The following is a 26,047-nucleotide window of genomic DNA, read 5'->3' on the forward strand; positions in this document are numbered from 1 at the left end:
ACGAACTGAAACTAATTGTATGGATTTTTTTTCCTAATAATACTGTAAAATTAACATCTGTACAGAAAGACTCATGAGAAGGCCGAATTACAGAGGAGGAACTTCTTGATGCAATTAAACCCTTTAAGGCTGGGAAAACTCCAGGGCTGGATGGCATACCAGTGGATGTATACCAAACTCCAGGGCTGGATGGCATACCAGTGGAGGTATACCAAACTCCAAGGCTGGATGGCATACCAGTGGAGGTATACCAAACTCCAGGGCTGGATGGCATACCAGTGGAGGTATACCAAACGTTTTTTGCTATACTCAGAGGATCATTGTTAGCATGTTTTAACCACTCCTATATAAATGGTAGATTATCGGACACGCAACAACAAGGTCTGATATCACTATTACTGAAACAGGACCCAAGTGGTACATATAAAGATCCAGTCCATTAAAAAAATTGGAGGCCTCTTACACTTCAGTGTTGTGATGCAAACATCCTAGCAAAATGCTTGGAGCATAGAATTTAAAAAAGTATTGTCAGATACTATTCATCCTAATCAGACAGGTTTTTTACATGGACATTGGACATTGGAGATAATATAAGACAAGTACGGGAAACAATAGAATATTATGAAATATCAGGGACACCATGCCTGGTTATCATAGCTTCTTTTTTTTTTACAGGCTTTTGATAAAGTACGACTGGAGTTTATAAACAATTGCCTAGAATATTTCAATGTTGGGGAATCTCTTGTAAAATGGGTTAAAGTTATGTATAGTAACCCGAGGTGTAAAATAGTAAACAGCGGCTACATGTCAGAAAGTTATAAACTATCCAGAGGGGAAAAACAAGGTTGTCCACTATCTGCATATCTATTTATTATTGCCATTGAAATGTTAGCTGTTAAAATTAGATCCAACAATAATATTAAGGGATTAGAAATCCGTGGATTAAAAACAAAGGTGTCATTGTACGCTGTACGATCATTGTACGATGATTGTTTTCTTTTAAAACCACAATTAGAATATCTCCACGGCCTTAGAGGATCTAGATACTTTGGATTAAAACCAAATTATGATGTACTATATTACGTGTACTATTTTAAGTATTGGATCACAAAAAAAAAATATCAGATTTTACATTTGTGTGTCGTTTACCAATTAAATGGTCTGACGGAGATGTGGACATACTCGGTATACAAATCCCAAAAGAAAGAAATTCTCACTCCAATACATTTTTGTAGAAAGTTAGCAAAAATAGATATGATTTTGCTACCATGGAAAGGAAAATACCTGTCTATTTGTGGAAAAATAACCCTAATGAACTCTTAGTCATATCACAGTTTACCTATTTGCTTGTGGTTTTGCCTACACCTGGTGACCTGCTTTTTAATTTATATGAACAAAACATATTCAATTTTATTTGGAATGGCAAGCCAGACAAAATTAAAAGGGTCTATTTATATAATGAATATGGAATTGGAGAGCAGACATTTTTAAATATTAAAGCATTAGACCTCTTACTAAAGGCATCAGTCAAAAGTTATACTTAAATCTGAAATGGTTCTCTAGTAAATTGGTAGGAATGTCTCCTCCTATATTCAGGAAGGGCCCTTTCCCCTTTATTCAGACTACACCTGCTCACTTTCGGTTGTTTGAAAAGGAAATCATCTCCAAAATATTTATTTTTTTAAACAAGCCTTAGAAAGCTGGTTACAATTTCAGTTTAATCCACCAGAGAAGGCAGAACAAATAATACAACAAATATTGTGGTTAAACTCAAATATACTAATTTATAAAAAAAAAAACATTCGCAGAAATGTAAAAAAAAAAAGTAACATTTTAGTGAATGATATCATAAATAGGACTGGTTGAGTTACGTCACACATGCAGCTAACACAGACATATGGAAATCTCTGCTCTACCCAAAATTACAACCAACTAATTGCAGCATTACCACAGAGATGGAAGAGGCAAGTGGAAGGGGGAAGAGTAATGAACTTGTCTGTCGGCCCTGTATTAAACAACATAAACGGTTAAAGAAAATGATCAATACAAATATATACCAATTTCATTTAAGGACCAAAAAATTGACAGCTGTGCCATATAAATTAGCAAAATAGTTGGGAGAGATTTTTGATGTACCCGTTCCATGGCACATGGTTTATGAATTGATACGCAAGACAACGCCGGATTCAAATGTTAGATTTTTTCTATTTAAATTATTATACAAAATTCTTGCATCCAATATAATGTTATATATATGGAGGATACAATCTTCCCAGCTCTGCAGATTCTGCTGTGAGGATCCAATAGAATGTTATATATATGGAGGATAGAATCTTCCCAGCTCTGCAGATTCTGCTGTGAGGATCCAATAGAATGTTATATATATGGAGGATAGAATCTTCCCAGCTCTGCAGATTCTGCTGTGAGGATCCAATAGAATGTTATATATATGGGGGATACAATCTTCCCAGCTCTGCAGATTCTGCTGTGAGGATCCAATAGAATGTTATATATATGGGGGATACAATCTTCCCAGCTCTGCAGATTTTGCTGTGAGGAAGCAGAGTCATTAGATCATTTATTTTGGTACTGTCCATATGTAGCTTGTTTTTGGTCACAGGTCCAGGAATGGCTGAAGAATTGCAACATTTGCCTAGAACTAATGTTGCAGATAGCAATACTGGGTGATTTGAAAAGCCATTGTCAATCAATCAAAAACATAATAATTATTTTAGCAAAAATGTTGATTTTTTATTTAAAATCCGTAGAAGCTATGAGAATAGAACGTTTCAGTACTTTTGTGAAACATCACAGTTGAAAAATATATGGCAAATAGAAATCCAAAATGGATGGTGTTAAGAGATATATGGGAGGGGTTGAATGGAGCTGATGGGTGGGACTGGATGGTGTTCAGAGATAGATGGGAGGGGTTGAATGGAGCTGATGGGTGGGACTGGATGGTGTTCAGAGATAGATGGGAGGGGTTGAATGGAGCTGATGGGTGGGACTGGATGGTGTTAAGAGATAGATGGGAGGGGTTGAATGGAGCTGATGGGTGGGACTGGATGGTGTTCAGAGATAGATGGGAGGGGTTGAATGGAGCTGATGGGTGGGACTGGATGGTGTTCAGAGATAGATGGGAGGGGTTGAATGGAGCTGATGGGTGGGACTGGATGGTGTTCAGAGATAGATGGGAGGGGTTGAATGGAGCTGAAGGGTGGGACTGGATGGTGTTGAGAGATAAATGGGAGGGTTTGAATGGAGCTGATGGGTGGGACTGGATGGTGTTCAGAGATAGATGGGAGGGGTTGAATGGAGCTGAAGGGTGGGACTGGATGGTGTTGAGAGATAAATGGGAGGGTTTGAATGGAGCTGATGGGTGGGACTGGATGGTGTTGAGAGATAGATGGGAGGGTTTGAATGGAGCTGAAGGGTGGGACTGGATGGTGTTGAGAGATAGATGGGAGGGTTTGAATGGAGCTGATGGGTGGGACTGGATGGTGTTCAGAGATAGATGGGAGGGGTTGAATGGAGCTGAAGGGTGGGACTGGATGGTGTTAAGAGATAGATGGGAGGGGTTGAATGGAGCTGATGAGTGGGACTGGATGGTGTTCAGAGATAGATGGGAGGGGTTGAATGGAGCTGATGGGTGGGACTGGATGGTGTTCAGAGATAGATGGGAGGGGTTGAATGGAGCTGATGAGTGGGACTGGATGGTGTTCAGAGATAGATGGGAGGGGTTGAATGGAGCTGATGGGTGGGACTGGATGGTGTTCAGAGATAGATGGGAGGGGTTGAATGGAGCTGATGGGTGGGACTGGATGGTGTTCAGAGATAGATGGGAGGGGTTGAATGGAGCTGAAGGGTGGGACTGGATGGTGTTGAGAGATAGATGGGAGGGTTTGAATGGAGCTGATGGGTGGGACTGGATGGTGTTGAGAGATAAATGGGAGGGGTTGAATGGAGCTGATGGGTGGGACTGGATGGTGTTCAGAGATAGATGGGAGGGGTTGAATGGAGCTGAAGGGTGGGACTGGATGGTGTTGATAGATGGGAGGGGTTGAATGGAGCTGAAGGGTGGGACTAATAACAAGATAACCGATGTAAAACATATGTGTCACGTTTCGTCGTAACGAGATGTGAATACATTCTTCTTTAAATAAAGAAAGAACACTAAACAAACTAACAAACTAACAAAACGAACGTGAAGCTATAAAACGAGTGCTGACATGCAACTACACAGAGACAATAACCCACAAAACCAAAATGGAAATGACAACCTAAATAGGATCCCCAATCAGAAACAACGATAAACAGCTGCCTCTGATTGGGAACCAATTCAGGCCACCATAGACCTACAGGTATGTATATCTATATAGGTGTGTGTATGTATATCTATATAGGTATGTATATCTATATAGGTATGTATCTCTATATAGGTATGTGTATGTATATATGTGTATATGTATGCATATGTGTATGTACCTGTATGTATATGAATATATATATTTACCCCAAAAATATGGGGATTGGAAATGATGCAGACAATAACATTAATGGAAGCAACAATTTTTCCGCTATTTTAAGCTGAGCCACCCCTTAAGAAGAAAAAATAAAGTATTCAACCTCTTTGTTCAGGAAATCCTTAATAAGTCACATAATAAGTGACTCAGGGTCAGGCAGAGGTCGGTAATCCAGAGGTGGAGCGAAGGTACAGGACGGCAGTCAGGCTCAGGGACAGGCAGAGTGGTCAGGCGGGCGGGTACAAGGTCAGGACAGGCAAGGGTCAAAATCCAGGAGGACGAGAAAATGAGACTTGGAAAAAACAGGAGCTGAGACAAAACGCTGGTTGACTTGAACAAACAAGATGAACTGGCACAGACAGACAGAAAACACTGGTATAAATACCCAGAGGATAAGTGGGGAAGATGGACAACACCTGTAGAGGGGGTGTAGACAAGCACAAGGACAGGTGAAAGAGATCAGGTCATGACAGGAACAGTGAATTTCAAACACACATTCAACAGATATATCCTTTTGAGCATGTTGAGGTTATTAATTACACTTTGGATGGTGTATCAATACACCCAGTCACTACAAAGAAAACAGGCGTCCTTCCTAACTCAGTTGCTGGAGAGGAAGGAAACCGCTCAGCGATTTCACCTTGAGGTCAATAGAGACTAAAACAGTTACAGAGTTTAATAGCTGTGATATAAGAAAACTGAGGATGTACAACGTTGTAGTTACCTCAAAATACTAACCTAAATGACGAAGAAAAGAAGTAGGCCTGTACAGAACACAAATATTCCAAAACTTGCATCCTATTTGCAACAAGGCACGAAACAAGTAATACTGCAAAAATTGTGTCAAAGCGTTATGTTTGGGGCAAATCCAAAAAGACACATTACTGAGTACCACTCCGCATATTTTTAAGCATAGTGGTGGCTACATCATGTTATGGGTATGCTTGTAATTGTTATGGACTGGGTAGTTTTTCAGGATAAAAATTTAACTGAATAGAGCTAAGCACAGGCAAAATCCTAGAGGAAAACCTGGTTCTAGACGTTCTAGAAAACATTACTGACCAGTCATCAGGACTTTCTAGAACACATTACTGACAAGTCATCAGGACGTTCCAGAACACATTACTGACCAGTCGTCAGGACGTTCTAGGACACATTACTGACCAGTCATCAGGACGTTTTAGAACACATTACTGACCAGTCATCGGGACGTTCCAGGACACATTACTGACAAGTCATCAGGACGTTCCAGAACACATTACGGACCAGTCATCAGGACGTTCTAGAACACATGTACAGTATGTATGTGTACTGTACTGTATGTGTACTGTACTGTATGTGTACTGTACTGTATGTGTACTGTACTGTATGTGTACTGTAATGTACTGTATGTGTACTGTACTGTATGTATATGTACTGTACTGTACTGTATGTATACTGTACTGTATGTTTACTGTATGTATGTGTGTATGTGTACTGTACTGTATGTATGTGTACTGTACTGTATGTGTACTGTATGTATGTATGTGGACTGTACTGTATTTATATTTACTGTACTGTATGTATGTTTACTGTAATTTTAAAAATATATATTTTACCTTTATTTAACTAGGCAAGTCAGTTAAGAACAAATCAGACAGGATGACCACCCAGACAGGATGACCACATCAGTGACTCAACCCACTCAAGTGACGCACCCCTCCCATGGACGGTATGAGAGAGCCCCAGTAAGCCAGTGACTCAGCCCCCCTGTAATAGGGTTAGAGGCAGAGAATCCCAGTGGAAAGAGGGGAACCGGCCAGGCAGAGACAGCAAGGGCGGTTCGTTGCTCCAAAGCCTTTCCGTTCACCTTCCCACTCCTGGGCCAGACTACACTCAATCATATGATCCACTGAAGAGATGAGTCTTCAGTAAAGACTTAAAGGTTGAGACTGAGTTTGCGTCTCTGACATGGGTAGGCAGACCGTTCCATAAAAATGGAGCTCTATAGGAGAAAGCCCTGGCTCCAGCTGTTTGCTTAGAAATTCTAGGGACAATTAGGAGGCCTGCGTCTTGTGACCGTAGCGTACGTGTACAGCAAGACCAAATCAGAGAGATAGGTAGGAGCAAGCCCATGTAATGCTTTGTAGGTTAGCAGTAAAACCTTGATATCAGCACTTGCTTTGACAGGAAGCCAGTGTAGGGAGGCTAGCACTGGAGTAATATGATAAACATTTTTTGGTTCTAGTCAGGATTCTAGCAGCCGTATTTAGCACTAACTGAAGTTTATTTAGTGCTTTATCCGGGTAGCCGGAAAGTAGAGCATTGCAGTAGTCTAACCTAGAAGTGACAGAAGCATGGATACATTTTTCTGCATCATTTTTGGTCAGAAAGTTTCAGATTTTTGCAATGTTACGTAGATGGAAAAAAGCTGTCCTTGAAATGGTCTTGATATGTTCTTCAAAAGAGAGATCAGGGTCCAGAGTAACACCGAGGTCCTTCACAGTTTTATTTGAGACGACTGTACAACCACTAAGATTAATTGTCAGATTCAACAGAACAAATTCTTATTTTCAATGACGGCCTAGGAACAGTGTGTTAACTGCCTGCTCAGGGGCAGAACGACAGATCTGTATCTTGTCAGCTCAGGGGTTTTGAACTTGCAACCTTCCGTTTACTAGTCCAACACTCTAACCACTAGACTACCCTGCCACCCCTACACTCTAACCACTAGACTACCCTGCCACCTCTACACTCTAACCACTAGACTACCCTGCCACCCCTACACTCTAACCACTAGACTACCCTGCCACCTCTACACTCTAACCACTAGACTACCCTGCCACCCCTACACTCTAACCACTAGACTACCCTGCCACCCCTACACTCTAACCACTAGACTACCCTGCCACCCCTACACTCTAACCACTAGGCTACGCTGCCGCCCCTACACTCTAACCACTAGACTACCCTGCCACCCCTACACTCTAACCACTAGACTACGCTGCCGCCCCTACACTCTAACCACTAGACTACCCTGCCACCCCTACACTCTAACCACTAGGCTACCCTGCCACCCCTACACTCTAACCACTAGACTACCCTGCCACCCCTACACTCTAACCACTAGACTACGCTGCCGCCCCTACACTCTAACCACTAGACTACCCTGCCACCCCTACACTCTAACCACTAGACTACGCTGCCACCCCTACACTCTAACCACTAGACTACCCTGCCACCCCTACACTCTAACCACTAGGCTACCCTGCCACCCCTACACTCTAACCACTAGACTACCCTGCCACCCCTACACTCTAACCACTAGGCTACCCTGCCACCCCTACACTCTAACCACTAGACTACCCTGCCACCCCTACACTCTAACCACTAGACTACCCTGCCACCCCTACACTCTAACCACTAGGCTACCCTGCCACCCCTACACTCTAACCACTAGGCTACCCTGCCACCCCTACACTCTAACCACTAGGCTACCCTGCCACCCCTACACTCTAACCACTAGGCTACCCTGCCACCCCTACACTCTAACCACTAGGCTACCCTGCCACCCCTACACTCTAACCACTAGGCTACCCTGCCACCCCTACACTCTAACCACTAGACTACCCTGCCACCCCTACACTCTAACCACTAGGCTACCCTGCCACCCCTACACTCTAACCACTAGGCTACCCTGCCACCCCTACACTCTAACCACTAGGCTACCCTGCCACCCCTACACTCTAACCACTAGGCTACCCTGCCACCCCTACACTCTAACCACTAGGCTACCCTGCCACCCCTACACTCTAACCACTAGACTACCCTGCCACCCCTACACTCTAACCACTAGACTACCCTGCCACCCCTACACTCTAACCACTAGGCTACGCTGCCGCCCCTACACTCTAACCACTAGGCTACCCTGCCACCCCTACACTCTAACCACTAGGCTACCCTGCCACCCCTACACTCTAACCACTAGGCTACCCTGCCACCCCTACACTCTAACCACTAGGCTACCCTGCCACCCCTACACTCTAACCACTAGGCTACCCTGCCACCCCTACACTCTAACCACTAGGCTACCCTGCCACCCCTACACTCTAACCACTAGGCTACCCTGCCACCCCTACACTCTAACCACTAGGCTACCCTGCCACCCCTACACTCTAACCACTAGGCTACCCTGCCACCCCTACACTCTAACCACTAGGCTACCCTGCCACCCCTACACTCTAACCACTAGACTACCCTGCCACCCCTACACTCTAACCACTAGGCTACCCTGCCACCCCTACACTCTAACCACTAGGCTACCCTGCCACCCCTACACTCTAACCACTAGGCTACCCTGCCACCCCTACACTCTAACCACTAGGCTACCCTGCCACCCCTACACTCTAACCACTAGGCTACCCTGCCACCCCTACACTCTAACCACTAGACTACCCTGCCACCCCTACACTCTAACCACTAGACTACCCTGCCACCCCTACACTCTAACCACTAGGCTACGCTGCCGCCCCTACACTCTAACCACTAGGCTACCCTGCCACCCCTACACTCTAACCACTAGGCTACCCTGCCACCCCTACACTCTAACCACTAGGCTACCCTGCCACCCCTACACTCTAACCACTAGGCTACCCTGCCACCCCTACACTCTAACCACTAGGCTACCCTGCCACCCCTACACTCTAACCACTAGGCTACCCTGCCACCCCTACACTCTAACCACTAGGCTACCCTGCCACCCCTACACTCTAACCACTAGGCTACGCTGCCGCCCCTACACTCTAACCACTAGACTACCCTGCCACCCCTACACTCTAACCACTAGGCTACCCTGCCACCCCTACACTCTAACCACTAGGCTACCCTGCCACCCCTACACTCTAACCACTAGGCTACCCTGCCACCCCTACACTCTAACCACTAGGCTACCCTGCCACCCCTACACTCTAACCACTAGGCTACCCTGCCACCCCTACACTCTAACCACTAGACTACCCTGCCACCCCTACACTCTAACCACTAGGCTACCCTGCCACCCCTACACTCTAACCACTAGGCTACCCTGCCACCCCTACACTCTAACCACTAGACTACCCTGCCACCCCTACACTCTAACCACTAGGCTACCCTGCCACCCCTACACTCTAACCACTAGGCTACCCTGCCACCCCTACACTCTAACCACTAGGCTACCCTGCCACCCCTACACTCTAACCACTAGACTACCCTGCCACCCCTACACTCTAACCACTAGGCTACCCTGCCACCCCTACACTCTAACCACTAGACTACCCTGCCACCCCTACACTCTAACCACTAGGCTACCCTGCCACCCCTACACTCTAACCACTAGGCTACCCTGCCACCCCTACACTCTAACCACTAGGCTACCCTGCCACCCCTACACTCTAACCACTAGACTACCCTGCCACCCCTACACTCTAACCACTAGGCTACCCTGCCACCCCTACACTCTAACCACTAGACTACCCTGCCACCTCTACACTCTAACCACTAGGCTACCCTGCCACCCCTACACTCTAACCACTAGACTACCCTGCCACCTCTACACTCTAACCACTAGGCTACCCTGCCACCCCTACACTCTAACCACTAGACTACCCTGCCACCCCTACACTCTAACCACTAGGCTACCCTGCCACCCCTACACTCTAACCACTAGGCTACCCTGCCACCCCTACACTCTAACCACTAGGCTACCCTGCCACCTCTACACTCTAACCACTAGGCTACCCTGCCACCCCTACACTCTAAACACTAGGCTACCCTGCCACCCCTACACTCTAACCACTAGGCTACCCTGCCACCCCTACACTCTAACCACTAGGCTACCCTGCCACCCCTACACTCTAACCACTAGGCTACCCTGCCACCCCTACACTCTAACCACTAGGCTACCCTGCCACCTCTACACTCTAACCACTAGGCTACCCTGCCACCTCTACACTCTAACCACTAGGCTACCCTGCCACCCCTACACTCTAACCACTAGGCTACCCTGCCACCCCTACACTCTAACCACTAGGCTACCCTGCCACCCCTACACTCTAACCACTAGGCTACCCTGCCACCCCTACACTCTAACCACTAGGCTACCCTGCCACCCCTACACTCTAACCACTAGGCTACCCTGCCACCCCTACACTCTAACCACTAGGCTACCCTGCCACCCCTACACTCTAACCACTAGGCTACCCTGCCACCCCTACACTCTAACCACTAGGCTACCCTGCCACCCCTACACTCTAACCACTAGGCTACCCTGCCACCCCTACACTCTAACCACTAGGCTACCCTGCCACCTCTACACTCTAACCACTAGGCTACCCTGCCACCCCTACACTCTAACCACTAGGCTACCCTGCCACCTCTACACTCTAACCACTAGGCTACCCTGCCACCCCTACACTCTAACCACTAGGCTACCCTGCCACCCCTACACTCTAACCACTAGACTACCTGCCACCTCTACACTCTAACCACTAGGCTACCCTGCCACCCCTACACTCTAACCACTAGGCTACCCTGCCACCTCTACACTCTAACCACTAGGCTACCTGCCACCTCTACACTCTAACCACTAGACTACCCTGCCACCCCTACACTCTAACCACTAGGCTACCCTGCCACCTCTACACTCTAACCACTAGGCTACCCTGCCACCCCTACACTCTAACCACTAGGCTACCCTGCCACCCCTACACTCTAACCACTAGGCTACCCTGCCACCCCTACACTCTAACCACTAGGCTACCTGCCACCTCTACACTCTAACCACTAGACTACCCTGCCACCCCTACACTCTAACCACTAGACTACGCTGCCACCCCTACACTCTAACCACTAGGCTACCCTGCCACCTCTACACTCTAACCACTAGACTACGCTGCCACCCCTACACTCTAACCACTAGGCTACCCTGCCACCCCTACACTCTAACCACTAGGCTACCCTGCCACCTCTACACTCTAACCACTAGGCTACCTGCCACCTCTACACTCTAACCACTAGACTACCCTGCCACCCCTACACTCTAACCACTAGACTACCCTGCCACCCCTACACTCTAACCACTAGACTACCCTGCCACCTCTACACTCTAACCACTAGGCTACCCTGCCACCTCTACACTCTAACCACTAGGCTACCTGCCTCCTCTACACTCTAACCACTAGACTACCCTGCCACCCCTACACTCTAACCACTAGACTACCCTGCCACCCCTACACTCTAACCACTAGACTACCCTGCCACCCCTACACTCTAACCACTAGGCTACCCTGCCACCCCTACACTCTAACCACTAGGCTACCCTGCCACCCCTACACTCTAACCACTAGACTACCCTGCCACCTCTACACTCTAACCACTAGGCTACGCTGCCGCCCCTACACTCTAACCACTAGGCTACCCTGCCACCCCTACACTCTAACCACTAGACTACCCTGCCACCCCTACACTCTAACCACTAGACTACCCTGCCACCCCTACACTCTAACCACTAGACTACCCTGCCACCCCTACACTCTAACCACTAGACTACCCTGCCACCCCTACACTCTAACCACTAGGCTACCCTGCCACCCCTACACTCTAACCACTAGACTACCCTGCCACCCCTACACTCTAACCACTAGACTACCCTGCCACCCCTACACTCTAACCACTAGGCTACCCTGCCACCCCTACACTCTAACCACTAGGCTACCCTGCCACCTCTACACTCTAACCACTAGGCTACCTGCCTCCTCTACACTCTAACCACTAGACTACCCTGCCACCCCTACACTCTAACCACTAGGCTACCCTGCCACCCCTACACTCTAACCACTAGGCTACCCTGCCACCTCTACACTCTAACCACTAGGCTACCTGCCTCCTCTACACTCTAACCACTAGGCTACCTGCCGCCTCTACACTCTAACCACTAGGCTACCCTGCCACCTCTACACTCTAACCACTAGGCTACCTGCCTCCTCTACACTCTAACCACTAGGCTACCCTGCCACCCCTACACTCTAACCACTAGGCTACCTGCCTCCTCTACACTCTAACCACTAGACTACCCTGCCACCCCTACACTCTAACCACTAGACTACCCTGCCACCCCTACACTCTAACCACTAGACTACCCTGCCACCCCTACACTCTAACCACTAGACTACCCTGCCACCCCTACACTCTAACCACTAGGCTACCCTGCCACCCCTACACTCTAACCACTAGACTACCCTGCCACCCCTACACTCTAACCACTAGACTACCCTGCCACCCCTACACTCTAACCACTAGGCTACCCTGCCACCCCTACACTCTAACCACTAGGCTACCCTGCCACCTCTACACTCTAACCACTAGGCTACCTGCCTCCTCTACACTCTAACCACTAGACTACCCTGCCACCCCTACACTCTAACCACTAGGCTACCCTGCCACCCCTACACTCTAACCACTAGGCTACCCTGCCACCTCTACACTCTAACCACTAGGCTACCTGCCTCCTCTACACTCTAACCACTAGGCTACCTGCCGCCTCTACACTCTAACCACTAGGCTACCCTGCCACCTCTACACTCTAACCACTAGGCTACCTGCCTCCTCTACACTCTAACCACTAGGCTACCCTGCCACCCCAAAATGTAATGTAATGTATGTATGTGTGCTGTACTGTATGTGTACTGTACTGTACTGTATGTGTACTGTACTGTATGTGTACTGTACTGTATGTGTACTGTACTGTACTGTATGTGTACTGTACTGTACTGTATGTGTACTGTACTGTACTGTATGTGTACTGTACTGTATGTGTACTGTACTGTACTGTATGTGTACTGTACTGTACTGTATGTGTACTGTACTGTACTGTATGTGTACTGTACTGTACTGTATGTGTACTGTACTGTATGTGTACTGTACTGTACTGTATGTGTACTGTACTGTATGTGTACTGTACTGTACTGTATGTGTACTGTACTGTATGTGTACTGTACTGTATGTATGTGTGCTGTACTGTATGTGTACTGTACTGTACTGTATGTGTACTGTACTGTACTGTATGTGTACTGTACTGTACTGTATGTGTACTGTACTGTACTGTATGTGTACTGTACTGTATGTGTACTGTACTGTACTGTATGTGTACTGTACTGTATGTGTACTGTACTGTACTGTATGTGTACTGTACTGTATGTGTACTGTACTGTACTGTATGTGTACTGTACTGTATGTATGTGTGCTGTACTGTATGTGTACTGTACTGTACTGTATGTGTACTGTACTGTACTGTATGTGTACTGTACTGTACTGTATGTGTACTGTACTGTACTGTATGTGTGCTGTACTGTATGTATGTGTACTGTACTGTACTGTACTGTATGTGTACTGTACTGTATGTATGTGTGCTGTACTGTATGTGTACTGTACTGTACTGTATGTGTACTGTACTGTATGTATGTGTGCTGTACTGTATGTATGTGTACTGTACTGTACTGTATGTATGTGTGCTGTACTGTACTGTATGTGTGCTGTACTGTGTTTATGTGTACTGTACTGTGTGTCTGTGTACTGTACTGTATGTATGTGCACTGTACTGTGCGTATGTGTACTGTATGTACAGTGGGGAGAACAAGTATTTGATACACTGCCGATTTTGCAGGTTTTCCTACTTACAAAGCATTTATCATAGGTACACTTCAACTGTGAGAGACGGAATCTAAAACAAAAATCCAGAAAATCACATTGTATGATTTTTAAGTAATTAATTGCCATTTTATTGCATGACAAAAGTATTTGATACATCAGAAAAGCAGAACTTAATATTTGGTACAGAAACCTTTGTTTGCAAAGACATACACACAGGTTGTTTTTAGCCTAAATAATCAATAATATTTCAACTGGACAATAAACAAGAAAGGCGCGCTCTCGGTCGTGCGCATGAAAAACCTCTGGGACACCGTAGTGTCCACTCATTCAGAGTGTTCTTGCTCCCTCATGTTTCAGAATACAAGCCTGAAACAATTTCTAAAGACTGTTGACAGTCTTTGAGTCCTAAGTCAATGGATACTGTAATGGCATTCAATAGAAAACTACAAACATAAAAAAAAAAATCTCAGGTTTTTGCCTGCCAAATCAGTTCTGTTATACTCACAGACATTATTTTACAGAGTGTTTTCTATATGCATATCCTAGCTTCTGGGCCTGAGTAGCAGGTAGTTTACTTTGGGAACACTTTTCATCCGGAAGTGAAAATAGTGCCCCCTACCCTAGTGAAGTTTTAATCTCTTAATCACTCTCTTAATCTATCAGGACATTCTGTAAACGGCATTGCCTAGGTTTGCAAAACTCAAGTTACTCTACAAAAATTCCAAGGTTTTAGTCCTGGTTAGATGATTCCAGGATGTTCTGCTTATTTCCCTCTTGATTCCCCAGGAGTCTTCCAACCAGGATTTGGGGAAAACCTGGGAATTATGGAAATGTTTCTGGAATTGTATTTCCAACCCTAGTCGGTTATGTTTGTGTTGGGTTAAACCCAGAGACACTGCGGATCCGCCCCTTTTTTTCAATTTTCGCCTAAAATGACAAACCCAAATCTAACCGCCTGTAACTCAGTTCCTGAAACAAGGACATGCATATTCTTGGTACCATTTGAAAGGAATCACTTTGAAGTTTGTGGAAATGGGAAAGGAATGTAGCAGAATATAACACAATAGATCTGGTAAAAGAAAATACAAAGAAAAAAACAACCGTTCTTTTGTATTTTTTTTGGAAACGTCATCTTTGAAATGCAAGAGAAAGGCCATATTGTATTATTCCAGCCCGGGTGCAATTTATATTTTGGCCACCAGACTGCAGCAGTGTATGTGCAAAGTTTTAGACTGATCCAATGAACCATTTCATTGCTATGTTAGAGGCAGAGAAAATGTTGTATCAAAATTGCCCAAATGTGCCTAATTTGTTAATTAACAACGTTTCATGTTCAAAATTGTGCACTCTCCTCAAACAGTAGCATGGTCTGATAATGTCTGCTAGGGTCTGATAGGATCTGCTAGGGTCTGACAAGGTCTGATAATGTCTGCTAGGGTCTGCTAGGGTCTGATAATGTCTGCTAGGGTCTGATAATGTCTGCTAGGGTCTGACAAGGTCTGATAATGTCTGCTATGGTCTGATATAGTCTGCTAGGGTCTGATAATGTCTGATAGGGTCTGATAGGGTTTGCTAGGGTCTGACAGGATCTGCTAGGGTCTGATAGGGTCTGACAGGGTCTGATAATGTCTGCTAGGGTCTGATAGGGTCTGATAATGTCTACTAGGGTCTGATAGGGTCTGACAGGGTCTGATAATGTCTGATAGGGTCTGATAGGGTCTGCTAGGGTTTGCTAGGGTCTGACAGGATCTGCTAGGGTCTGATAGGGTCTGACAGGGTCTGATAATGTGTTCTAGGGTCTGATAATGTCTGATAATGTCTGCTAGGGTCTGCTAGGGTCTGACAGGATCTGCTAGGGTCTGATAGGGTCTGACCGGGTCTGATAGGGTCTGATAATGTGTGATAAGGTCTGATAATGTCTGATAGGGTCTGCTAGGGTCTGACAGGGTCTGATAATGTCTGTTAGGGTCTGATAATGTCTGATAGGGTCTGCTAGGGTCTGCTAGGGTCTGACAGGGTCTGATAATGTCTGATAGGGTCTGATAATGTCTGCTAGGGTCTGATAGGGTCTGATAGGGTCTGCTAGGGTCTGATTATGTCTTCTAGGGTCTGATAATGTCTGATAATGTCTGCTAGGGTCTGATAGGGTCTGACAGGGTCTGATAATGTCTGATAGGGTCTGATAATGTCTGATAGGGCCTGATAGGGTCTGATAGGGTCTTCTAGGGTCTGATTATGTCTTCTAGGGTCTGATAATGTCTGATAATGTCTGCTAGGGTCTGACAGGGTCTGACAGGATCTGCTAGGGTCTGATAATGTCTGCTAGGGTCTGATAGGGTCTGATAATGTCTGATAGGGTCTGATAGGGTCTGCTAGGGTTTGCTAGGGTCTGCTAGGGTCTGACAGGGTCTGATAATGTCTGATAGGGTCTGATAATGTCTGCTAGGGTCTGATAGGGTCTGATAGGGTCTGCTAGGGTCTGATTATGTCTTCTAGGGTCTGATAATGTCTGATAATGTCTGCTAGGGTCTGATAGGGTCTGACAGGGTCTGATAATGTCTGATAGGGTCTGATAATGTCTGATAGGGCCTGATAGGGTCTGATAGGGTCTTCTAGGGTCTGATTATGTCTTCTAGGGTCTGATAATGTCTGATAATGTCTGCTAGGGTCTGACAGGGTCTGACAGGATCTGCTAGGGTCTGATAATGTCTGCTAGGGTCTGATAGGGTCTGATAATGTCTGATAGGGTCTGATAGGGTCTGCTAGGGTTTGCTAGGGTCTGACAGGATCTGCTAGGGTCTGATAGGGTCTGACAGGGTCTGATAATGTCTTCTAGGGTCTGATAATGTCTGATAATGTCGACTAGGGTCTGCTAGGGTCTGACAGGATCTGCTAGGGTCTGATAGGGTCTGATAATGTGTGATAAGGTCTGATAATGTCTGATAGGGTCTGCTAGGGTCTGACAGGGTCTGATAATGTCTGATAGGGTCTGATAATGTCTGATAGGGTCTGATAATGTCTGCTAGGGTCTGACAGGGTCTGATAGGGTCTTCTAGGGTCTGATTATGTCTTCTAGGGTCTGATAATGTCTGATAATGTCTGCTAGGGTCTGATAGGGTCTGACAGGGTCTGATAATGTCTGATAGGGTCTGATAATGTCTGATAGGGCCTGATAGGGTCTGATAGGGTCTTCTAGGGTCTGATTATGTCTTCTAGGGTCTGATAATGTCTGATAATGTCTGCTAGGGTCTGACAGGGTCTGACAGGATCTGCTAGGGTCTGATAGGGTCTGACAGGGTCTGGTAATGTCTGCTAGGGTCTGATAATGTCTGATAGGGTCTGACAGGGTCTGACAGGATCTGCTAGGGTCTGATTATGTCTTCTAGGGTCTGATAATGTCTGATAATGTCTGCTAGGGTCTGATAGGGTCTGACAGGGTCTGATAATGTCTGATAGGGTCTGATAATGTCTGATAGGGCCTGATAGGGTCTGATAAGGTCTTCTAGGGTCTGATTATGTCTTCTAGGGTCTGATAATGTCTGATAATGTCTGCTAGGGTCTGACAGGGTCTGACATGATCTGCTAGGGTCTGATAATGTCTGCTAGGGTCTGATAGGGTCTGATAATGTCTGATAGGGTCTGATAGGGTCTGCTAGGGTTTGCTAGGGTCTGACAGGATCTGCTAGGGTCTGATAGGGTCTGATAATGTCTGATAGGGTCTGACAGGGTCTGACAGGATCTGCTAGGGTCTGCTAGCGTCTGCTAGGGTCTGACATGGTCTGATAATGTCTGCTAGGTTCTGTTAGGGTCTGACAGGGTCCTATAATGTCTGCTAGGGTCTGACAGGGTCTGATAATGTCTGATAGGGTCTGATAATGTCTGATAGGGTCTGATAATGTCTGCTAGGGTCTGCTAGGGTCTGACAGGGTCTGATAATGTCTGATAGGGTCTGATAATGTCTGCTAGGGTCTGATAGGGTCTGATAGGGTCTGCTAGGATCTGATTATGTCTTCTAGGGTCTGATAATGTCTGATAATGTCTGCTAGGGTCTGATAGGGTCTGACAGGGTCTGATAATGTCTGATAGGGTCTGATAATGTCTGATAGGGCCTGATAGGGTCTGATAGGGTCTTCTATGGTCTGATTATGTCTTGTAGGGTCTGATAATGTCTGATAATGTCTGCTAGGGTCTGACAGGGTCTGACAGGATCTGCTAGGGTCTGATAGGGTCTGACAGGGTCTGGTAATGTCTGCTAGGGTCTGATAATGTCTGATAGGGTCTGACAGGGTCTGACAGGATCTGCTAGGGTCTTTCAGGGTCTGATAATGTCTACTAGGGTCTGATAGGGTCTGATAATGTCTGATAGGGTCTGACAGGGTCTGACAGGATCTGCTAGGGTCTTTCAGGGTCTGATAGGGTCTGAAAGGGTCTGGTAATGTCTGCTAGGGTCTGATAATGTCTGATAGGGTCTGACAGGGTCTGACAGGATCTGCTAGGGTCTGATTATGTCTTCTAGGGTCTGATAATGTCTGATAATGTCTGCTAGGGTCTGATAGGGTCTGACAGGGTCTGATAATGTCTGATAGGGCCTGATAGGGTCTGATAGGGTCTTCTAGGGTCTGATTATGTCTTCTAGGGTCTGATAATGTCTGATAATGTCTGCTAGGGTCTGACAGGGTCTGACAGGATCTGCTAGGGTCTGATAGGGTCTGACAGGGTCTGGTAATGTCTGCTAGGGTCTGATAATGTCTGATAGGGTCTGACAGGGTCTGACAGGATCTGCTAGGGTCTGATTATGTCTTCTAGGGTCTGATAATGTCTGATAATGTCTGCTAGGGTCTGATAGGGTCTGACAGGGTCTGATAATGTCTGATAGGGTCTGATAATGTGTGATAGGGCCTGATAGGGTCTGATAGGGTCTTCTAGGGTCTGATTATGTCTTCTAGGGTCTGATAATGTCTGATAATGTCTGCTAGGGTCTGACAGGGTCTGACAGGATCTGCTAGGGTCTGATAATGTCTGCTAGGGTCTGATAGGGTCTGATAATGTCTGATAGGGTCTGATAGGGTCTGCTAGGGTTTGCTAGGGTCTGACAGGATCTGCTAGGGTCTGATAGGGTCTGACAGGGTCTGATAATGTCTTCTAGGGTCTAATAATGTCTGATAATGTCGTCTAGGGTCTGCTAGGGTCTGACAGGATCTGCTAGGGTCTGATAGGGTCTGACAGGGTCTGATAGGGTCTGATAATGTGTGATAAGGTCTGATAATGTCTGATAGGGTCTGCTAGGGTCTGACAGGGTCTGATAATGTCTGATAGGGTCTGATAATGTCTGATAGGGTCTGATAATGTCTGCTAGGGTCTGCAAGGGTCTGATAGGGTCTGATAATGTCTGATAGGGTCTGATAATGTCTGCTAGGGTCTGACAGGGTCTGATAGGGTCTGCTAAGGTCTGATTATGTCTTCTAGGGTCTGATAATGACTGATAATGTCTGCTAGGGTCTGATAGGGTCTGACAGGGTCTGATAATGTCTGATAGGGTCTGATAATGTCTGATAGGGCCTGATAGGGTCTGATAGGGTCTTCTAGGGTCTGATAGGGTCTGATAATGTCTGATAGGGTCTGACAGGGTCTGACAGGATCTGCTAGGGTCTTTCAGGGTCTGATAATGTTTGCTAGGTTCTGATAGGGTCTGATAATGTCTGATAGGGTCTGACAGGGTCTGACAGGATCTGACAGGATCTGCTAGGGTCTGATAGGGTCTGACAGGGTCTGGTAATGTCTGCTAGGGTCTGATAGGGTCTGACAGGGTCTGACAGGATCTGCTAGGGTCTTTCAGGGTCTGATAATGTCTACTAGGGTCTGATAGGGTCTGATAATGTCTGATAGGGTCTGACAGGGTCTGACAGGATCTGCTAGGGTCTTTCAGGGTCTGATAATGTTTGCTAGGTTCTGATAGGGTCTGATAATGTCTGATAGGGTCTGACAGGGTCTGACAGGATCTGCTAGGGTCTGCTAGGGTCTGCTAGGGTCTGACATGGTCTGATAATGTCTGCTAGGGTCTGTTAGGGTCTGACAGGGTCCTATAATGTCTGCTAGGGTCTGACAGGGTCTGATAATGTCTGATAGGGTCTGATAATGTCTGATAGGGTCTGATAATGTCTGCTAGGGTCTGCTAGGGTCTGACAGGGTCTGATAATGTCTGATAGGGTCTGATAATGTCTGCTAGGGTCTGATAGGGTCTGATAGGGTCTGCTAGGGTCTGATTATGTCTTCTAGGGTCTGATAATGTCTGATAATGTCTGCTAGGGTCTGATAGGGTCTGACAGGGTCTGATAATGTCTGATAGGGTCTGATAATGTCTGATAGGGCCTGATAGGGTCTGATAGGGTCTTCTAGGGTCTGATTATGTCTTCTAGGGTCCGATAATGTCTGATAATGTCTGCTAGGGTCTGACAGGGTCTGACAGGATCTGATAGGGTCTGATAGGGTCTGACAGGGTCTGGTAATGTCTGCTAGGGTCTGATAATGTCTGATAGGGTCTGACAGGGTCTGACAGGATCTGCTAGGGTCTTTCAGGGTCTGATAATGTCTACTAGGGTCTGATAGGGTCTGATAATGTCTGATAGGGTCTGACAGGGTCTGACAGGATCTGCTAGGGTCTTTCAGGGTCTGATAATGTCTGCTAGGTTCTGATAGGGTCTGATAATGTCTGATAGGGTCTGACAGGGTCTGACAGGATCTGCTAGGTTCTGCTAGGGTCTGACATGGTCTGATAATGTCTGCTAGGGTCTGTTAGGGTCTGACAGGGTCCGATAATGTCTGCTATGGTCTGATAATGTCTGTTAGGGTCTGATAATGTCTGCTATGGTCTGATAATGTCTGCTAGGGTCTGATAATGTCTGCTAGGGTCTGCTAGGGTCTGACAAGGTCTGATAATGTCTGCTATGGTCTGATATGGTCTGCTAGGGTCTGATAATGTCTGATAGGGTTTGCTAGCGTCTGACAGGATCTGCTAGGGTCTGATAGGGTCCGACAGGGTCTGATAATGTCTGACAGGGTCTGGTAATGTCTGATAGGGTTTGCTAGGGTCTGACAGGATCTGCTAGGGTCTGATAGGGTCTGACAGGGTCTGATAATGTCTGCTAGGGTCTGATAATGTTGTATAGGTTCTGCTAGGGTCTGCTAGGGTCTGACACAGTCTGCTAGGGTCTGACAACATCTGATAATGTCTGCTAGGGTTTTCTAGGGTCTGCTAGGGTCTAATAGGGTCTGATAATGTCTGATAGGGTCTGACAGGGTCTGACAGGATCTGCTAGGGTCTGATAGGGTCTGATAATGTCTGATAGGGTCTGATAATGTCTGATAGGGTTTGCTAGGGTCTGACAGGATCTGATAGGGTCTGACAGGGTCTGATAATGTCTGCTATGGTCTGATATGGTCTGCTAGGGTCTGATAATGTCTGATAGGGTTTGCTAGGGTCTGACAGGATCTGATAGGGTCTGACAGGGTCTGATAATGTCTGACAGGGTCTGATAATGTCTGATAGGGTTTGCTAGGGTCTGACAGGAACTGCTAGGGTCTGATAGGGTCTGACAGGCTCTGATAATGTCTGCTAGGGTCTGATAATGTCGTATAGGGTCTGCTAGGGTCTGCTAGGGTCTGACACGGTCTGCTAGGGTCTGACAGCGTCTGATAATGTCTGATAGGGTCTTCTAGGGTCTGCTAGGGTCTGATAGGGTCTGACAGGGTCTGATAGAGTCTCTAGGTGAGGATCATTCTCAAAGATTAGATTCTCTCCCTCGGATTTCAATGTAATCCCACTCCACTCCAAGCCTAATCGCCCCTTTTTAAAACTGCCCCTCTGTAGTTAGTCTCTCTCACCAAACGCATGGCGCTCCAGATGCTCCACAGCGGTTGTGAGAAGAGACTACAAACACACACACGCACACGCACACACACACACACACACACACACACACACACACACACACACACACACACACACAAGCACACACACACACACACACACACACACACACACACACTGTTACAACTATCACACAGACAACTATCATACAGCCAGCATTATCCTTTTCCTCAGTCTCTAAATGAGTCAAATAGCTCTCTCCTTTGACTTACTATGAGGGAACACATTATAGGCTTACAGAGTTAGAATATAACATTTTAGAAATCATAACTCTTCAGTCAATTGGATTGCAGCTAGCCTGGATACCTGGATATGCAGCTAGCCTGGATACCTGTATATGCAGCTAGCCTGGATACCTGGATATGCAGCTAGCCTGGCTACCAGATCTGTTAGTGCTAACATTCCACTCCTTGTCATGCAAAACATTAACAAAAAAATTAAAAAACAGATCTGGGACCAGACTTATGATCCTGCTGCAAATCCAGGAAACATCATTATGTTGTTGACGCACAACCCTTATAGTTCCATCTTGGCAGGGGAATACATTGATGCATCATGATACCATGCAGTAGCACAACCAGGCGTATTGATGACAGCACAGATGTTACCAGTGACCTGACCTCAGAGATTTACCATTGGGGGATGTGTGTGTGTGTATGGGGGGGGGGGGGGGGGGTTTGGGTGGGACAACGAAGGCAGCAGGGGGTTGGAGGGTGTTTAGGGGAAACAAAAGCTTTATGGATTATTAGGTCAACAAAACAAAAAAACACCCTGAAATCTCTGTTCTGTTTGTCTTTTTCATCAGTCAGCTGTTCAACTACATTCTAACAATGGTCGAGTCTCGTTTGGTCTGTCCTTGTGTCGGCTGTTCTGATTGGTGCTCCTTGTGTCGGCTGTTCTAATTGGTGCTCCTTGTGTCGGCTGTTCTTATTGGTGCTTTAGCTTGTGTTTTGATTTTCATGTGATGATCGGATACAATAATGAAGAATTCAGTAAGTTATTGGGAGGGAAGCATCTACTTTCAAGGCTTCATTAGATCTCCCCAGCGTATTGAATCATCCATGTGAGGATTGAATCTTCCATGTGAGGGTTGAATCATCCATGAGAGTATTGAATCATCCATGAGAGTATTGAATCATCCATGAGAGTATTGAATCATCCATGAGAGTATTGAATCATCCATGAGAGTATTGAATCATCCATGCGAGTATTGAATCATCCATGTGAGTATTGAATCATCCATGCGAGTATTGAATCATCCATGTGAGTATTGAATCATCCATGTGAGTATTGCAGCTAGCTAGCTAGCTCACAGCCTGCAGCTAGCTCACAGCTAGGCATCCAGTACCAAAGCTATCCCTGAGGCCCACCTCCCGGCCTACTCAGCTGTTCACCCGAACCCCACTCATACACGGCTAGAGCCACTGCCACGAAGCTAGCACCAGCTAGCCGTGAGCCAGGCGCATCTCCTGGCTAGCAAACTAAATTCTACAATACCTCTTTCGCCATCTGGCTTGGATTCTCTGTCGACACAGCGCCCCGCCGCACCACCACGACAGGTCTGCCGACAAATACTCCATCCGCTGTGCCTTCAACCGGCCTCCGTCTGAGCAGACCCTCCTACCACCCCCGGGCTACTAACTTTAAACGCTGTGTCGCCCGCATGCGTAGTGGCGGCCCCAGCCGCGAACTCAGACTCTGTGTGTAGTTAATCCGACCCTCTCTGCCTAGTCATCGCCATTTTACCTGATGTTGTTGTGTTAGCTGATTAGCTGTTGTTATCTCACCTAGCTCTCTGTTTTAGCTAGCTCTCCCAATCAACACCTGCGATTACTTTATGCCTCGCTGTATGTGTCTCTCAAATGTCAATATGCCTTGTATACTGTTGTTCAGGTTAGTTATCATTGTTTTAGTTTACAATGGGGTCCCTAGTTCCACTCTTCATACCCCTGATACCTCCTTTGTCCCACCTCCCACACATGCGGTGACCTCACCCATTACAACCAGCATGTCCAGAGATACAACCTCTCTTATCATCACCCAGTGCCTGGGCTTACCTCCACAGTACCCGCACCCCACCATACCCCTGTCTGCGCATTATGCCCTGAATATACTCTACCACGCCCAGAAATCTGCTCCTTTTATTCTTTGTCCCCATCGCTCTAGGCGACCAGTTTTGATAGCCTTTAGCCGCACCCTCATTCTACTCCTCCTCTGTTCCGCGGGTGATGTGGAGGTAAACCCAGGCCCTGCTTGTCCCCAGGCACCCTCATTTGTTTACTTCTGTGATTGAAAAAGCCTTGGTTTCATGCATGTCAACATCAGAAGTCTCCTCCCTAAATTTGTTTTAAGCACACTCTGCCAACCCTTGATGTCCTTGCCGTGTCTGAATCATGGCTTAGGAAGGCCACCAAAAATTCTGAGATTTCCATACCCAGCTATAACATTTTCCATCAAGATAGAACTGCCAAAGAGGGAGGAGTTGCAGTCTACTGCAGAGATAGCCTGCAAAGTAATGTCATACTTTCCAGGTACATACCCAAACAGTTCGAACTTCTAATTTAAAAAATTAATCTCTCCAGAAATAAGTCTCTCACTGTTGCCGCCTGCTACCGACCCCCCTCAGCTCCCAGCTGTGCCCTTGACACCATTTGTGAATTGATCGCCCCCCATCTAGTTTCAGAGTTTTCAATCTCACACAAATCATCAAGGAACCCACCAGGTACAACCCTAAATCTGTAAACAAGGGCACCCACATAGACGTTATCCTGATCAACTGGCCCTCCAAATACACCTCCGCTGTCTTCAATCAGGATCTCAGCGATCACTGCCTCATTGCCTGTATCAGCTACGGGTCCGCAGTCAAACGACCACCCCTCATCAATGTCAAACGCTCCCTAAAACACTTCTGCGAGCAGGCCTTTCGAATCGACCTGGCCCGGGTATCCTGGAAGGATATTGACCTCATCCCGTCAGTTGAGGATGCCTGGTCATTCTTTAAAAGTAACTTCCTCACCATCTTAGATAAGCATGCTCCGTTCAAAAAATGCAGAACGAAGAACAGATATAGCCCTTGGTTCACTCCAGACCTGACTGCCCTCGACCAGCACAAAAACATCCTGTGGCAGACTGCAATAGCATCGAATAGTCCCCGCGATATGCAACTACTCAGGGAAGTCAGGAACCAATAGACGCAGTCAGTCAGGAAAGCAAAGGCCAGATTTTTCAAGCAGAAATTTGCATCCTGTAGCTCTAACTCCAAAAAGTTATGGGACACTGTAAAGTCCATGGAGAACAAGAGCACCTCCTCCCACCTGCCCACTGCACTGAGGCTAGGTAACACGGTCACCTCCGATAAATCCATGATAATCGAAAACTTCAACAAGCATTTCTCAATGGCTGGCCATGCCTTCCTCCTGGCTACTCCAACCTCGGCCAACAGCTCCACCCCCCCCCCCCCCCCCCCCGCAGCTACTCGCCCAAGCCTTCCCAGCTTCTCCTTTACCCAAATCCAGATAGCAGATGCTCTGAAAGAGCTGCAAAACCTGGACCCGTACAAATCAACTGGGCTTGACAATCTGGACCCTCTATTTCTGAAACTATCCTCCACCATTGTCGCAACCCCTATTTCCGGCCTGTTCAACCTCTGTTTCATATCGTCTGAGATCCACAAGGATTGGAAAGCTGCCGCGGTCATCCCCCTCTTCAAAGGGGGAGACACCCTGGACCAAAACTGTTACAGACCTACAGTGCCTTGCGAAAGTATTCGGCCCCCTTGAACTTTGCAACCTTTTGCCACATTTCAGGCTTCAAACATAAAGCTATAAAACTGTATTTTTATGTGAAGAATCAACAACAAGTGGGACACAATCATGAAGTGGAACGACATTTATTGGATATTTCAAACTTTTTTAACAAATCAAAAACTGAAAAA

The sequence above is a fragment of the Oncorhynchus mykiss genome, chromosome 12 (genome assembly GCF_013265735.2).
Source record: "Oncorhynchus mykiss isolate Arlee chromosome 12, USDA_OmykA_1.1, whole genome shotgun sequence".
NCBI classification, from domain to species: domain Eukaryota; kingdom Metazoa; phylum Chordata; class Actinopteri; order Salmoniformes; family Salmonidae; genus Oncorhynchus; species Oncorhynchus mykiss.